Raw genomic sequence first — 19418 nt, 5'->3', positions numbered from 1 at the left:
CCTTATAAAAAAAAGGATATTTGGAGACAGACTCATATACAAGGATTACATCATGTGTACACTTCATGTGAACATGAAGAAGGCCATCAACAGGCCAAGGACAAAGATCTGGAACAGGTCCTCCCTAACAGCACTCAGATGGAACCAACTCTGCCAATACTTTGATTTCAGACTCTAGCCTCTAGAACTATAAGACAATAAATTTCAGTTTTTATAAGCTACCCAGTTAGTGGTACTTTGGATACTTCATTAGGGCAGCCCTAGGAAACAAATACAATCCTTCTGGCCATCATTTGATAAATGGGAGGAGTGAGTTACTAAAGCAGGAGGGCAAGTCCCTTAACCCTTTTGAGCTCCAGTTTCCTCATCTATAAAATGGAGATAACACATGATTAACAAGCCTCATGATTCTACATGAAAGAGAAAAATGTAAAAATGTTTAAGAAAATGTGATGATAAATATAAAGGAACAAGAAGAATAAGGCACATAGGGCACAATAGGGTAAATATATAGAAGCTCTTTTATTTATTGGAATGTCTTAGAATATTCATCACAAGTAAGCTTCTCTGATCCAGAGGAAAGCACTGTCAATGGCAAATCACCCACCCACACTTTTCCTAAGGAGAATTTCCCTCCTGGGTATCATTTCCAGTGGTTAATGGACCCATCAATGAAATGTGACATGGACAAAGAATGATATCTCTATGGTCAAAATGGCATTTTCCCCACCACAGAACCTGTGAAATGTGAAAGAGTCTGTCCTGAAAAACAACTGGCAGTGAAAGTGGGGCCAACCAGTCATCCTGCTCTTGGGTGGATGCAAATGATTGAAGGGATTGATGGATGAAGGAAACTGCCCCATGAACAGAAAGATGTAATTGACTGATGAGCTGACTTAATAACCACCTTGGAATCTTAAGAATTAAATTCTTAATTGAGCTAGATACTTTTTGTTGTCACAACCCACAATTGAGAAGTGGTGGATAGGAGGTTCTTGCAACAATGAGGAGAGTCCAGTGAAGCTGTTAAAAATCCTACAATTCACAGGGCAGCCCCCCAACCTTGAAGAAGAAGAAGGAGAAGGAGGAGACGAAGAAGGAGGGGAGGAAGAGGAGGAAAGAGAAGAAGAAGAATTATATGAGTGCAAATGTTAGTAATGATGAGGTTGATGAGGTTGAGAAATCTCAGACTAGGGGAACAAAGCACTAAGCAGTATAATTCTCAGCATACTTGGCAGTGAGGAGAGTTAAGAAAGAATATTTGTTGACAAGAAATCAAAGCCCTTCTTCACAAGAATCATGATGTATAAAGGCAATGACATTCTCCTGGAGAGGCAGTCTAAGTAAGCAGCAGAATATAGTTAGATTCTCACCTTTGGAAGGGAGAGTGAGCATGGCAGAGCAAAGATCGCCAGTGGCTGAGCCTTCTGTGGCTATCAAAATCTGATTTCAGAATGTAGCATTGGTGTTGTTTCCAATCCTGGGACCCTTGGTCTTCGAATTACATCTCTTTCCCCTAATTTTGCTATTTCTGTGGAGCAAGTCCTAGGTCCTCCTCATCTCCATACTCTCCACTGTCATTCATTCAAGTGGCTTAGAGGAGGCTCCCATAACTTTTTAAGCATAAGTTGTCTCATCTGTAACATAGGAATAAGCCAACAACAATAAAAGCGATTCAAAGAGTGGGTTTCTGTAAACCTGAGACTTGGAATAGAGAAACTAGGAATTGCATCTCAAACCTAGCATTTGCTACCTATTTCATTTTGACCTAATTGCTCAACCCTCAATGCTCTCATTTGTAGGATCAATCTCACCTACATCAACAGGGCATTCTGAGGAATTGATGGGAAAAGGAAGAAGAACACTGAGCTTGGGTCCTGTCACACTGCAAATGTGTAATAAACCATAATGTTGGTGGTACTGTTGTTACCACTGATAACCTTCTCTCTGGACAATTTTCTATGCATTCATTGATTAGTTAGTTTATTTGTTCATTCATCCATATATTCTCTTGTTCATTTACTTGACAAACATCTGATAATATCTTGACCTGCTCTAGATGTTATAATATACAAGTGCCTCAGAATGTTTCTTTCTTTGCCAAAAATACTTTCTGAAGCTCTATTCTTGGAACCAGCAGAAGAGCCAGCCAATGTGGAGAATGAATGAAAGTAACCTGTGCCTACACCTTATCTATTCTCAGATAGCAAATCAAACCTTTTCATCCACACCGGCTTCCTCTTAGCTCTATCTTTCTGTCTTGTCGCCTTGGTTGTTCCTTCTGTGGCTTAATTCAGCACACTGTGACGTGCTTTATTGCAAAAAACTTTACGGTGCTAGCTCACATTAACAACACTATTAAACTTGATTTAGGCAAAAGAAAAAGGCTAGAGAAAGAAAAAGGAAACCTAATAAAAAGGAAACCTAATGACACTGTGCCTTGGGATAAACAGGCTGTGATGACAGAAAATATGAATTCCTGTCACTCCCCTCACACACTTCTACCTCCACTCCTAATAAAAAAAAATTAGGTAGGCATATTGAATTTTATTGCTGCATAACCAACAAGCATCAACAATGACATGAAACAATATGCATTATTTCTCACAGGATGGCTCAGCTTCAGCTGCGGGGCTGCTGCTGCCCTACCCTGCGCTGCGGCGTGAGGTGTATGGTCACTTGGGGCAGCCCTGATTTGCATGAGATCACTCTGGGGCCCAGATAGAGTGGGTAAAAGATACTCAGGGAAAACCCTTCTCAGGGAGATGCCATGGGTACAACAGGGTAAGTGGAAGTACATCAGGTCTTTCAAGGTCTAGACTTAGAAATGGAGCCCTGTCACCTCCCCCCATGCTCCACAGGCCAAAGCAGGTCATAACACCAAGAATAAAGGCAAGCAGAAGGGAAAAATACACCCTCCATTCTCCATTTTTTGGAAAGGTGTGGAAGTGTGCAATGCAAAAAAAAAAAAAAAAAGAGGAGAGAGTGAGAAAGAAAAGGAGAAAAAAAGATGAAATAAGAGATAAAGAATATAGGCCGATAAAATGACCTTGAACATAACCTATGAGCTGTGATGACTTGAGGAGGACCAACTGAAATAACCCAGCAGGTTAGCCCTGGCCACTATTGATTTGTTTCATTAGATCAACAGGAAATGGCAGGTTAAAGTTTTTAAAAGGGAAGTGCTTCTCCAAATTGTTCTAATCCAAAGACTAATACCTGGTCTTATTGTTGTAGTGATTATTTTTATTGAAAACATTTCTATAAAGTTGAAATAATCATAATCTCTAATTCACAGGATACATACAGGACTAAATAAGACCATGCATAAGCAATTCTTCGCATTGACACATAATAAATTCTGGATAAATATTAGTCAGTAATAATAATGAGGGATTTTCCTGGCAGTCCAGTGGTTAAGACTTCACCTTCCAATGCAGGGGGTGCGGGTTTGATCCCAGGTCAGGGAGCTAAGATCCCATATGCCTCACAGCCAAAAAACCAAAACATAAAACAGAAGCAATATTGTAACAAATTCAATAAAGACTTTAAAAATGGTCCACATCAAAAAAATATTTTAAAAAAGATTAACGAAATACAAACATTTATTCAACATACATTTTATAAGCACCTAATATGTATAAGACGCAGTGATAGATTGTGCCAGAGATAATGAACTTCTGCCCTCAAAATATATGTTCTAAAATTAGAAGATGGGGGGGCCTCCCTGGTGGCGCAGTGGTTGAGAGTCCGCCTGCCGATGCAGGGGACACGGGTTCGTGCCCCGATCCCGGAGGATCCCACATGCCGCGGAGCGGCTGGGCCCGCGAGCCATGGCCGCGGAGCCTGTGTGTCCGGAGCCTGTGCTCCGCAACGGGAGAGGCCACAGCAGTGAGAGGCCCGCGTACAGCAAAAAAAAAATAAATAAATAAAATTAAAAAAATAAAATTAGAAGATGGGGTTAGGAAGCTCTTACTAGTCATCGGGTTTTTGTTTCTGTTTTTTAATTGGGGTATAGTTGCTTTACAATGTTGTGTTAATTTCTGCTGTATAATGAAGTGAATCAGCCATATGTATACATATATCCCCTCCCTCTTGGACCTCCTCCTCCGCCCCCCAAATCCCACCCATCTAGGTCACCACAGAGCACCGAGCTGAGCTCCATGATCTATACAGCAGGTTCCCACTAGCTATCTGTTTTATACATGCTAGTGTATATATATCAATCCCAGTCTCCCAATTCATCCCACACCCCTTCCCCGTCCACCTCCACCCCATGTCCACACAACCATTCTCTACATCTGTGCCTCTATTCCTGCCCTGCAAATAGGTTCATCTGTACCATTTTTCTAGATTCCACATTACAGCACTACTTACAAAAGCCAGGACATGGAAGCAACCTAAATGTCCAATGACAGATGAATGGATAAAGAAAATGTGGTACATATATACAGTGGAATATTAGTCATAAGAAGGAACAAAATTCGGTCATTTTGTAGTCATCAGTTTTAAATGGCATCTTACTAACCCAACATATGCCATCTATTTTTTCCCTTATGCCCATTTTAGTGGTCCAATAGTTTGTCATAAAATAACGTGAAAGAATAGCACGTATTCAGGGCAAGGAGGCCAGTTGGACCAGAGCACAGGAGAGAAGACTGACCCATCCCTTCCACAGTTTAAATGACTGACTCTTTCATACCCTACTTTGTCAGCTCAGATTTCATCTCTGCAATATGGCCTTGCCTGAGCACACTGCCTAATGTCCCTAGTTAAACTGTATTTTTGTTTTACAGGTCTCATAGCACTTATATTTTCTGAAATTCTCTCATTTGCTTGTCAATGTGTTCATGGTCTGTCTCTACCCTGGTATATGAGCTCCATGAGAACAACACCCTTGTCTGTATTGCTCTCTCTCAATTCCGAGTGTTCACAACAAAGTTCACAGTAAAAATCTGTTGACATGACAGGTGAATAGGTGAGGGAGGGTAGAAAGTAAAGCTGGAGTCAAAAATCAGAGGCTGTATAACACCAAAAGCATGATCCATTAAAGAAATAATTAAGAGGCTGGATTTCATTAATATTAAAAATGTCTGCTCTGCAAAAGACAACATCTAGAGAATGAGAAGAAGAACCATTTTCTCCTTGGTAGGAAATATTTGCAAAATACATATCTGATAAAGGACTTGTATCTAGACTATACACAAAGAATTCTTAAAACTCAAAAATAAGAAAATGAACAACCTGATTAAAAATCGGCAAAATATCTTAACAGACACTTCACCAAAGGAGATATACAGATGGCATTAAGCATATGAAAAGATGCTTCACATAATTTGTCATTAGGGAAATGCAAATTAAAACAACAGTAAGAGGGCTTCCCTGGTGGCGCAGTGGTTGAGAGTCCGCCTGCCGATGCAGGGGACACGGGTTCGTGCCCCGGTCCGGGAGGATCCCACATGCCGCGGAGCGGCTGGGCCCGTGAGCCATGGCCACTGGGCCTGCGTGTCCGGAGCCTGTGCTCCGCAACGGGAGAGACCACAACTGAGAGGCCCGCATATCGCAAAAAAATAAAAAAATAAAAAAACAATAAAACAACAGTAAGATACTACTACACACCTGTTAGAATGGTCAAAATCCAGGACATTTACAGCACCAAAAGCTGACAAGAATGTGGAGCAATAGGAACCCTCTCATGCATTGCTGGTGGGAATGCAAAATGGTACAGCCACTTTGGAAGCCAGTTTGGCAGCTTCTTATAAAATTAAACATACTCCTACCATATGATCCAGCAGTCGTGCTCCTTGGTATTTACCCAAATGAGTGGAAAACTTATAGCCACACAAAAACTTGGACATGTATTATTTATAGCAACTTCATTCATAACTGTCAAAACTTGGAAGCAACCAAGATGCCCTTCAGTAGGTGAATGGATAAATAAACTACAGTACATCCTGACAACGGAATATCATTCAGTAATAACAGAAATGAACTATCAAGCCATGAAAAGAAAAGGAGGAAACTTAAATAAGTATTACTAAGTGAAAGAAGCCAATCTGAACAGTCTTCACACTGTGTAATTCCAATTATATCTCTTTCTGGAAACGAAAAAAAATGAAAACAGTAAAAATACCTGTGGTTGCCAGGGGTTGGAGAAGAGAGATGAATAGGCAGAACACAGAGAATTTTTAGGACAGGGAAACTACATTGCATGATGCCATAATGGTGAATAATGTGACATACATTTGTCAAAACCGATAGAACATACAACACCAAGAGTTAACCCTAATGCAGATTATGAACTTTGGGTGCTAATGAGGTGTTAATGTGGGTTCATCGTTTGTAATAAATGTGCTACTCTGGTGTGTAATGTTAACAGTGGGGTTGGCTGTGCTTTCGTGGGGCGGGGGTGTAAGCGAACTCTGTACTTTCTGCTCAGTTTTGCTGTGAACCAAAAACTGCTCTAAAATATAGTCTATTTAATAGGGAAAAAAAGTCATAGGATGCAGGTTCTGGGCTCTATTCACAGAATAATAAAGATCTGGGATACTTTGAAAAGGGAAGTATAATTTTCAAAGCTCTGCTTTTGGAAGGTGTATATGTATGCAAGAGGCAGTGGCCAGGTGTGGATAGTTCTCACTAAGGGAAGGTCATTTTAAGCATCTGAAGAAAGAAGTAAAGTTGATCTACTTTAGTGAATGATCTGTGGGAGCCCAAGTCTTTTCCTCTACCTCATGTCCACACCAAAGAGAACATCAGCTGATTTTTCTGTCTCTCAGTACTGGCTGCAAAGACCCTTGTTTCTTCAGGTAAATTTTTTGAAACTAGAAACTACCATCTTCCATATGAATCTATGATGGCTATTTTCCCCCAGGCGTTGAAAAGAAACCTTGCCAGTAGTTGCTTGATCAGACGATGAAAGTACAGCAACATTCAAAGCTTCTACAGCAAAGTTCAGCTTTTCACATATGTACCTCCCTACTCCAGGCCCCAGCGCACCCTGGGCCAGATGTTGGCAACCTTATCTCCCTTCACATAAACATACTTTTTTCCTACAGGTTCCTTACCAGTCATGTTATTCACTCTTTTATCTTGCATGCTGTTGTATTTGGTAAAAGTTATAATATTGTGTATTCCTCTGCATTTTGATTTTAGAAGGTTTTTAGAGACTGAGCTAATTTGATATGTGTTGTATTAGTACATTTATTTTAACAGTTTTACAGCTTTTCATTTTGTGACTCTATCACAATTTATCACTTTTTAATTTTATCCTCTTTTTAATTTACTTTAATTTTTTTTTTTTTTTTTTTTTTAACGGTACGCGGGCCTCTCACTGTTGTGGCCTCTCCCATTGCGGAGCACAGGCTCCGGACGCGCAGGCTCAGCGGCCATGGCTCACAGGCCTAGCTGCTCCACGGCATGTGGGATCTTCCTGGACTGGGGCACGAACCCGTGTCCCCTGCATCGGCAGGCAGACTCTCAACCACTGCGCCACCAGGGAAGACCCAATTTTTTTATTGGAGTATAACTGCTTTACAATGTTGTGTTAGTTTCTGCTGTACAATGAAATGAATCAACTATATGTATACATATATACCCTGCCTTGTGGACCTCCCTCCCCACCCCATCCTACCCATCTAGGTCATAACAGAGCACCAAGCTAAGCTCCCTGTGCTATACAGAAGGCTCCCCCAGCTATCTATTTTACTCACGCTAGTGCATTTATGTCAAACCTAATCTCATAATTCATCCCACCCTCCACTTCCCGCACTGTGCCCACACGTCCGTTCTCTACGTCTGCCTTTCTATTCTTGCCCTGGAAAACAGGTTCATCTGTACCATTTTTCTAGATTCCACATATATGCATCAATATACAATATTTGTTTTCTCTTTCTGACTTACTTCACTCTGTGACAGACTCTAGGTCCATCCACATCTCTACAAATGACCCATTTTCATTTCTTTTTATGGCTGAGTAATATTCCATTATATATATATGTACCACATCTTCTTTATCCATTCATCTGTCGATGGACACTTAGGTTGCTTCCATGTCCTGGCTATTGTAAATAGTGCTGCAATGAACACTGGGGTACATGTGTTTTTTGAATTATGGTTTTCTCAGAGTATATGCCCACTAGTGGGATTGCTGGGTCATACAGTAGTTCTATTTTTAGTTTTTTAAGGAACCTCCATACTGTTCTCCACAGTGGCTGTATCAATTTACATTCCCACAAACAGTGCAAGAGGGTTCTCTTTTCTCCACACACTCTCCAGCATTGACTGTTTGTAGATTTTTTTGATGATGGCCATTCTGACCAGTGTGAGGTGATACTTCAGGACAGTGTGGTACTGGCACAAAAACAGAAATATAGATCAATGGTACAGGTTAGAAAGCCCAGAGATAAACCCATGCACCTATGGTCACCCAATCTATGACAAAGGAGGCAAGAATATACAGTGGAGAAAAGAGAGCCTCTTCAGTAAGTGGTGCTGAGAAAACTGGACAACTATATGTAAAATAATGAAATTAGAACACTACTAACACCATACACAAAAATAAACCCAAAATGAATTAAAGACCTAAATGTAAGACTGGACACTATAAAACTCGTAGAGGAAAACACAGGAAAAACACACTTTGACATAAATCACAGCAAGATCTTTTATGACCCACCTCCTAGAGAAATGAAAATAAAAACAAAAATAAGCAAATGGGACCTAATTAAACTTAAAGCTTTTGCACAGCAAAGGAAACCATAAACAAGACGAAAAGACCACCCTCAGAATGGGAGAAAATACTTGCAAATGAAGCAACAAAGGATTAATCTACAAAGTATACAAACAGTTCGTGCAGCTCAATATCAAAAAAACAAACAACCCAATCAAAAAATGTGTGGAAGACCTAAATAGACATTTCACCAAAGAAGACATACAGATGGCCAAGAGGCACATGAAAAGATGCTCAATATTTATCACTTTTGCTACTGAGGATCATTTAAGATGTTTTCATTTTTTACCAACCATGTACAATAATATAAAGGGCATTTAAGTATACATCTTCTTTTGTACATGTGTGAAAATTTCTTCAAGGTATGTACCTAGCATAGAATTGCTGGGTTAAAAAGTCTATAAATAATACAATTTATTAAATATTGTCTATTGCCCCCCAAAAGAATGTACCAACTCCCACTCCCACACTATATGAAGTTTCCAAATTTGCCACATTCTTACCCAGCCCTTTGGAGTTACTTGACTTTAGATTTATGTGAGAATCATTCAGTTTGGGATAATACCTTACTATTGTTTTAGTTTGCATTTCCCTGATGACATGTCAGATTGAGCATGTCCTCATGTATGTATTGGTCATCTGTCTTTTATCTTTTATGAATGACATTTTCATAAGTTTTGCTCATTTTTTTCAGTGGGTTATCTTGTTTCATTTCAATTTGTAGACAATCTCTATAAATTTTGCATACTTATCTTTCTTCAGTTTTATGCATAAATATCATCTCAAAATATTTTGCTTGCCTTTTACCCTATGACACCTTAGATGAACAGATGTTTTTCATTGACTGATTCAAATTATCCACTTTCTCCTTTACAGTGTGTCTGGTTTTTATGTCACTTAAAAAGGAAATTCCTTGCAAATTTAAGATTATAAACATAATATTTTACATTTTATTCTCAATTTTTAAAATATTACCTTGCACAATTGGTCTTTCATCCATGAGACTTTAATTTTGCATAATCTCTTGTTTTTCTTCTTATGGACCCTCCACTAAAGGACCCTCCCACCTTTATTCCTTCACTAAATTCTAATTTGTTATAAAAAGCTTATTTCACACTTTCCTTATGAAGCCATCTATGAACTCAAACCTTTGCTAACTTCGCCTTCCTTAGACTGCTAAAACATCTGTCTCTGATACTGTAACTAATTTTATCTGAATACTGGGAATGTAAATAGATACTTACAATATCCAGAAGGGTAACATAAATAAGTGAAATGGGTGAGAATAAATATAATGAAGGGAGAATGTTGGAGATTGTGGTGGACATGGATGCAGTGCCTACATAAGTCTGGCCAATTAATTCCACGGGAACTATGGACCCAGAGTTGCCAGATCTTCTGATTTTTGTTTTTAAACAAAACCAGGAACTTAGATTTTTATATAAAATTTCTTGATATTTAAAGTTAATAACAATTTGAAATGTTTAAGTGAATAACATGCAGATCTGGGATGTGTGGTCTAATGCTGTTTCTCAACCTTTTTGTCATTATCACCTCCCTAAGGGGCCTTAGGTATTTTTTTTGTCCTAATCACTTACCCATGGAATTAAATACTAAGGAATATGAAATTATCAGATAAGGTTGAGATCTGAAGGAAGGGTCACAAATCATTGTAATATCTAAGGATTTTATGCCCCCCAAGAACCAACTCTTGCCTTGTTAAGAATGATGTGATGGTTTCTAATCATTCATAACATCTAATCATTATTTTTCCCTCAATTAATCATATGCTTGTTGGGAACAGGAACTCTTACTCTGTATCCAGAGTCTAATATAGCATCAAACACTTGATACATCCTCAATAATTATGGAATAACAGGGAATTTCATAATCACATTCAGATTCTGATAAGAGAATTTAGAGGAAATTCTAAAATATAATCAAGGTGGTTTCCCACTTATTGAGCACTTTTTCATTCCAGCCAGATACAGACCCTGAGAAAATGGCAAACAGGCAAAACCTCTTCCTGAAGTCAAGGTCATACCTCCGTTCTTGAGACTAGGATGCAATCCCCTCCAAGAGGTTATTTTGTTTGTTTGTTTTGTTTTTTGGCCACACCATGCGGTATGAGGGATCCCAGTTCCCAGACCTGGGATTGAAACCGCGCCCCCTGCAGTAGAAGCAGGGAGTCTTAAACACTGGACTGCCAGGGAAGCCTCTCCCCTTCAAGAGATTATTGAGATGTCACTGGCCCGAACGCCAGGGAGAGCAGTTTCATAGTCCTCAAAGCAGCAACACAGGAGCACGGAGAGAAGGAGAGAGGCCTCATTGTCTTCTGGGGTATCCAGGCTCTTCTAAGGATGTTTAAGGCACGGCCATTGCCCTTTCAGTTCAGTCATATTTCCTAAGCTTCAATCTCCTCACCTAGTCTAGCTCATATATAGTTCATAGAATGGTCCAGAGGCTCATTTCTCTGGTGAAATCAGCCCTGGAACAGGCCTCAGAATACTAGATTCAAGTCTTGTGTGTGCCCCTAGGAGCTTGATGTAAAGTACTTAACCACCCTGATCTTCAGTTTTCTCATATGCAAAGTCAGAATAGCCACAAGAATGACCCCAAACTCAGTGTTTGCAGAGGCCATGCCGCAAAATTGCCAAGAGCACCGACTCTGAGTCCATCAGACATGAATTTGACTTCCAAACAAGCAACTTACTGGTGGATGACCTCGAAAATATTACACAGCCTTTATTGGCATTAATTTTGACAATTATAAAATGTTTATAATAATAATCCTTATTTGCTTCGTTGCTCTGAAGATCAAATGAGATCACATTGAACAGCTCTGATATGATCAACTGAGTTAGTAAGTACAAGAGAACTTATTATATTATAAAAGGTCACAGAGATATTACTTATTAATTATCATTATTACAGGCTGTTTGTTATGCTTTCTGGAACTATGTCAGCATCGAAACCTGAGTTTACTTGCTTCTCCAATTTTCAGGTTCCCATGAAAGGAATATTTTCAGTAAAATCTCCTTTTCCAGAAAAATATGTCTAATTCTCTCATTGGAGGCTATAATTCCAATCATATCTTCTACATGATCCACCTGGACAAGGGGCCAGGGATTTTGCAAGTGAGCTCAGCAAAAGCCCATCCACCAAGAGGCAGCAAATAACATGTCAGTGGCACTTCAAGAGCCCAAACAAACACAGGCAAGTAAAAAAGACCCAAAAACTACTGAAGGAGAATTTCTGAATATGCGTGTCTCCTCTTATATCTTTGTTTGCTGGGTATCTATGTACATCTCAATGGATTCTCTTTCTTAATTTGTCAACAGCTTTATTGAGACATAATTTACAAACCATGAGTTTCATCCTGTGATTTTCCTTTATCTCTTTTTGAGTAACTCTGATGGTCTTTCTGTGTGTATGGGACTAAGTTTATACACACATCCTCATGAATGCATCCAAAATATGTATGTGGTTGTATATGTTTGTGTCTCTGTGTACCAATACTTAAGTCTGTGTGAACCTGTGTCTGTGGATTTCTTTCTTATGGGATCTTAGTGCTTGTTTATACCTGAACGTATATATCTATGAGCCTGTTTGTAAGGTTTTAGGAATGAGTCTGGATGCCTGAGTGTGCCTATGCCATGCAGGTTGCTAAACATGCTAGTGTTTGTCTCTGTGCCTGGTCTATGCCGTGTGTTTGTGTGAGTCCATATCAGTTTTAAGCATTTGTATGAGTATTTATGTTACAAAACAGAAGGTGGAAGAACTTTAATTTGGTCCATTAATGTTACTAAATTGTTCAAGCAGGCATGGTAGGAAACACTGGCCAATGGTTTTAAATTCTGGTATTTTTAACACTGAGATCTATACCCTATTCTTCAAATAGAATTTGAGAGGATCTGAATGACCAGTGATTGGTCCTAGGTAGGGCCCTAGTCATAAGAACTTGTAAAGGTTCCCCTGGTGATTCTAACATGCAACCAGGGTTTAGAACCTCTATACGGTAAAGTAGTTAGGTCTTTGCCATTCTTCGGGAAATCTGCAACCTGCTTTTCTTAAATTTGACATTAATTATGTCACAGCATGGCGGGGGGGAGGTTAATTTGAGCTCTTTATTGGATGTGATAAAGAATGTATCCTCCCCTTTCCTGTGGAGCAAGGAAGTGTCCCAAGAGACTGGAGTCTGTGCAGTAACAGCCCCTAAATTAACCTATGAAAACAGCAGGAGTTCCCCTCCTGCTCAATCCTGCTCCTATTCCAAGAGACACTTGTCTTCTTTTATGAGTTCATCTGTCTAATTAGACAGATGTAGTGCTCCGCTGATTTCCATATAAATTCTCCAGACCCACTGAAAGTATCTGTCAAACCCAAAGAGAATTTATTAGTATAATAGACAGTATCTTATTTTTTAAAAATTGCATGTTCTGCAACATTCCTTCTATGAAGAGAGTCAGGAAAAAGAAAATGCAAAGAGTGGTGTAAATTAGAGATCTAAAATTAAAAGAGAGGGAGAATCCAAGAAGAGGGAAGGAAAAAAAGCTCATGGAGAGCTTTTTCAGGTCCTAAGAATCTGAATTTTGGCATTCATAGTGATGAATAGAGGTAGGTAGCAGACTTTCATTCACTGAGGCTAGAGAAAAGTTAGATTCCCTACTATTCTCACCATTCACTATTGCAACTAGAAATTTACATGACACACAGTAAGTACTCAATAACCATTTGAAGAATAAATACACAACAGGTCTGGGTTTAACAATCTGATAGATCTGAATAGGCTACCTAGAAGTCGCCTCTTCAACAGAATGGAAAGCAAATAATCAGTAAGAACACTCCCTTTAGGTCTCTAAATTTCTCACAAGTGAAATATTATGTGAAATAAAGTATTCCTTAAAAAAAACCCAAAACATAATAGGATAAAGGCATAATAGGGTAAAGAATAAACACTGACTCATAGAATATGAGTCAGTGTTTATTCTTACAAAAGACAAATAATGTGGGAAAAATGCCTTAATACCACACTCTATCTGAAAATTTCAGTCATATTGTAAATACTACTTTATGACTCCTCAGTTAAAAGTGGTTGGATGGGTAAAAATAATAGCTAAATTTTATTGAATCTCCATTATGTACAAGCATCATGATCTACACAGAAGGTCTTATTTCATATTCTCATTTACTTCAGTAGGTCAGTTTAGTATATCATAATTTCACACAGGTGAGAAAATTTAAGTCTCAAGAGGTTAAATTACTTGCCTAAGCTCACAGGACTAGCAGGAGGGAATCTAGAATTCTAAATCAGGTCATTGACTACAGAACCCATATGATTAACTACTACACTATTTGATTTACCTTTTCTTTTCTTTTTTCTTTTTTTCTTTTTTTTTTTTTTTTTTGTGGTACACGGGCCTCTCACTGTTGTGGCCTCTCCTGTTGTGGGGCACAGGCTCCGGATGCGCAGGCTCAGCGGCCATGGCTCACGGGCCCAGCCGCTCCCTGGCATGTGGGATCTTCCTGGACTGAGGCACGAACCCGTGTCCCCTGCATTGGCAGGCAGACTCTCAACCACTGCGCCACCAGGAAAGCCCTGATTTACCTTTTTTTGATCACAGCAGTACCAGGTACCAACCATTCTCACAACGACTGACGTCTTGACTGACAGTACAGTTACTGTACATGGTAAAGGAGCTTGAATGGGGACTACTTTGAATGTATATGATTCACATCCCTTAAATACTATATCCTAAGACAATTAGGTACAGCACAAGGCATACATTGTCTCCATAAGTTTGGGGATACCTCATTGTGGAAGGTATGATATTGCTTTCCTCGGCAATCTTTAAGATAGAAAAGACGGCTGTCCCATAGAATTCTACAGTAATCCTCGCGACTATTCAGTTCTATTTCTATCATTTTTTTTAAATTAATTAATTAATTTATTTATTTATTTATTTTTGGCTGTGTTGGGTCTTCATTTCTGTGCGAGGGCTTTCTCTAGTTGTGGCAAGTGGGGGCCACTCTTCATCGCAGTGCGCAGGCCTCTCACTGTTGCGGCCTCTCTTGTTGTGACGCACAGGCTCAGCGGCCATGGCTCACGGGCCCAGCTGCTCCGTGGCATGTGGGATCCTCCCAGACCAGGGCTCGAACCCGTGTCCCCTGCATTAGCAGGCAGATTCTCAACCACTGCGCCACCAGGGAAGCCCCTCTATCATTTTGTAGTTGAGGAATCTGGTGCCCATAGACATGGAGAAATTTTTCCAGTATGAAAACTGGATGAGTGGTAAAACTAGGATGAGAATTCAATTCTGTCAACACCCTAGCTACAGATCTTTTGATGATTTCTGATGCTTAATCCTCTTAAGACATTTCAGAGGTGGGAAGACAGATTTATAGACCTTACTGGTCTCTGAATAAACAGCCCCGAGAGAGTTCCAAAATAAATTCTTAATAGAAAGATCAATTTTTTTCTCAAAATGGGAACCAAGAAGGATTCTTTCCTCTTCTCCAGACCCTGGCATTTATAAAACAGGGGAAATAGTTACAAACATTATGCGATTCTTTTTCTTAGAATGAATCCTTTGGGATGGCCCCCGCCATTATTTTGTCCTCTGACTTAGAGTGATAGACTCCTGGAATACTGGGAGGGATATTTACCCTTATACCCTAACAACATCAAGTCTCTGCATCACAGTCCTCAAGAAAAGTTAAAACAAAAAAGCAAACAAAAAGATTTTTCTAATTGTGGTTTCTCCAAAGCTTCCCAGAAACAACCAAAACCTAAGGATTTTCATGCAGTATTATGCAGTCTTTTAAATTAGGCCATCATTAGAAATTAGTACAGCAATTTGCTATATTGATTCTATTTTCTATTCGATCCAGCTTTTTTTCTGACCAATATTCTGTTATCTCTCACAGTCAACAGTTTCCCCTATTTAACACTGCTTTTAGTTATTTCACTTTAAAATGGAATGAACTTCAACTTATTGATGAGAAATCTCCTTCGGAAAGAAAAAATAGGATCTTAAGACAAAGGAGATGAGAGACAGCAAATTTTAGGTTAAAATAGCATGTTTTAGTAGGTGCTAATCTGAAAGTGGCTATTAGATAACTGATATCAACATTTTGCTCCTGAGAAGGAAAGACAAAGGAACAGTAAAGTGAAAATGAGGAAACAGAGGTAACATCGAAAAGGGGAAACATTTCTCAAAAACGCTTCTACTTTGAACTTAGCACTTTGAGGTATAGTTCATTTCTATGTAGTCTTTTATCCACAACTACATTGTCAGGATTCAAAGGGACTTGAAGGTCTTTTATTCAAAGAGACTTGAAGGCCCTTTATTCCAAATCTTACTCTTTGGGGAGTCCCCTGGTTGCCTAGAGGTTAGGATTCCAGGCTTTCACTGTGAGGCCCAGATTCAATCCCTGGTCAGGGAACTGAGATCCCACAAGCTGCACAGAGCAGCCAAAAATAAGTAAATAAATGAATGGAAAAAAATTACTCGTTGTCTCTAACAGATTCTACCAAGTAGTTGTTTAGCCTGTGTTTAAATAACTGCTGGAATGTTAAATGTATGGCCTTGCTCATTAGTTCACTCCTTCTTTAAATGTCCTTATGATGCTTCTTCTGCAGAAACAAACATTTAAGTGGGATTCTCAACTATTTAAACAAATATGAAACATTGTCATTTTCACTAGTAACCAGAGATTTGCAAATTAAAACAGCAAGATGTCATTTTATAAAGGGTAAATTAGCAAAACATATTTCTCAATGATGATAACCTATGCAGGTTCACAACTTTTCTTGATTCTATCAGAGAGCTGGGATTGTAAGGCAACTAACTGGTACAAGAAATATATATATATGATATATTATATCTATATGTTTTTAATATGATATGAGATATACTATAATATATATTATATATATATGAGATACCTTCAAAGAAAGACAAGATGCAAACATTAGCTTAGGTGGAACAGACACAAGTGGATGCTGGTAATGAGAGTTTAATTGGAAAGTTGGTGCAGGACAAGTGTGAATGGATGAGAAAGTGTAAAGCCCCTGGGGATGACTGAAACTAGAGAAGTCAGAGCATTCTTTGGGTTTCTCTATAGTAATCGCAACAGGTGCTCATGCAAAGGCTGTAGAGTCCTAAGAAAATGCCCCTTGTGGTACACAGAGACCTGGGAGAGAAAATAGCAACCACTACTAGTGAGGCACACAGCTCCACCTGTTCACGACTCACCTATCTTTTCTGCTGAATGAATCCTTTATCTGTGTTAGAAGATGTAGTGTGTTGTATGGTGTACCACTCCCCCAAATATGTCCATACTCTGATCCCTAGTCCTTCTGAGGATTACTTTATATTGCAAAGACGTGATTAAGGATTCTGAGAAGAGGAATTTATCTTGGATTATCTGGGTGAGCCCTAAATGCAATAACATATATTCTTATAAGGTAGAAACACAGAAAAGAGGACACATGAAGGAGAGGGTGATATGAACATAGAGGCAGAGATGTGACCACAAGCCCAGAAATGCCAGGGCAGTCCCAGAAATTGGAAGAGGAAAGAAATGGATTCTTCCCATAGAGGCCCTGGAGGGAGCATGGCTTTTCACACTTATAGCATTCAAAACTGTGAGCGATTAAATTCATGTTGTTTCAAGCCACCACTGTCTGTGACAACTGTCACAGCATCCTCACACTACTAACACAAAAGGGGAACACCAATACCCTAAGGACAACAGTGAAATCCTACTGCAGCTGGAGGAGGGAAACAGAAAAAAAGCTCCCCCTGGAGGAGGGGCAGGCTTAGGTGCTGGACCCAGAACTAAAGCCAAGGAGCATTAGGAGCACTGGCAAGACCGCAAACCCAGGGCCAGGCCATCAGCTTAGACAGAGGCTTGATCAGAGTAACAGTCCATGCCCCACACATGCCTCTCACTGCTGAGATAACAAGCATCAAATAACAAGAAACAAGGAAATAATGCTGGACATGGGTAGGAGAGGGGCAAGAGTGGGGGAAAAGATACTTTGTAAGGTAGATTACAAAAACTCAGCAAGGGACAGGCATTGAGAAAAGCTATCTGGCAAATGCACCTCTATTTTAGATACAAAGTTTTGCTAGAGGAATTCAAAGCCTGCGGCAAACTGAGGATAACCATATCAACAACAAACTTCAAAGCAGCCCAACTCCCATTTAGAATCACTCAAACCTCACTCTAAAGTTCTAGCAGAAGAAATGTTTTGCCCATTTAGCTAGTTACCTAGAGTAAAACTAGTTTCTACTGTGTTTCCCAAGACATTCACCCAGATATACTACAAATGGTGAAGTACTATGGTACACACATACAATGAAATACTAGCCATAAAAATAGCAAACTAGATAGAATAGATAGATAGATAGATAGATAGATAGGAGACAGAGAGAGAGAAGATAAGCAAGCAAACACACAATAGATATATAATAAAATGAATAAATCTTAAAAATATTTTGCCTGGGGCTTCCCTGGTGGTGCAGTGGTTGAGAGTCCGCCTGCCGATTCAGAGGACACGGGTTCCTGCCCCGGTCCGGGAAGATCCCACATGCCGCAGAGCGGCTGGGCCCTTGAGCCACGGCCGCTGAGCCTGCGCGTCTGGAGCCTGTGCTCCACAACAGGAGAGGCCACAACAGTGAGAGGCCTGCATACCGCAAAAAAAAAAAAAAAAAAAAAAAAAAAAAAATTTGCCAAGTGAAAGAGGCCATAACCAATAGACTACACAACATATGATTTAGTTTGCAATAGTAGAAATCACACAGCTAGAATACAGAACAATAGTGGTCAGGAGTGTTGATGCAGTGGGTTACTGACTAGAAAAGAGTAGCACAAGGGGCTTTTAGCGGTGACAGAATTGTTCTATGGGATATGGTGGTGGTAAGTACATAACTTCAGACATTTTTTTTTCCATGATAAAGAATTGTATACCATAAAGAATGAGTATTACCATGTGGAAAATTTTTTCTTAATATACCAGGATATGCAGGGAACTCAAGAAAGAGTGAGGACTGTGACAAATGATTCTGTGTTGCCAAAGAATCATCTCACCCCTCTGAAGGGGATGAGAAAGAAAGGAGCTGACCTAAACAACTTTGCAAACCTTGTTTTGACTGGGGAGTGTTAAGACTTAAGATATGAAAACTCACGAAAACTGTACTCTGCTTGGTAAATTTGTTTAAGAGTTAGCAATTCTATATGTATTCAATGAGAGTTAGTTCTCACTGTCAGAGAAAGAAGCTAAAAGTAAGAAAAGAGTAAAGACTAGAATAAATAAACCCTATGTTGGTAGACTGGAATCAGAAATTATTAAAAACTACTTAAAAAAATATATATACAAATAGATGTAGAGATAATTATACATGTGTGCATTTGTGTGAGTTCAGTAGCTGTGACACCATATTAGTAATGAGAACACCTAACAGCTGGACTTTAGTTTCTAAACACCATGCTCCAACCAAACAATATTCTTGAAGAGGTGGTTCTTTTCAGGACTGAGGCAGGCAAAATATAAAATGACTCATGAATATCCTTTGGAGGGAGGGAGGACTCTGAACAACTTAGTTGAACACTCCTACTTGAAACAGTCCCAGGAAATTCAAAACTTTAACCAATAATAATTCCTTTTTAAAGTAAATGA

The sequence above is a fragment of the Mesoplodon densirostris genome, chromosome 1 (assembly GCF_025265405.1).
Source record: "Mesoplodon densirostris isolate mMesDen1 chromosome 1, mMesDen1 primary haplotype, whole genome shotgun sequence".
Lineage (NCBI taxonomy): Eukaryota > Metazoa > Chordata > Mammalia > Artiodactyla > Ziphiidae > Mesoplodon > Mesoplodon densirostris.
Note: the sequence above shows the minus strand (reverse complement) of the source record.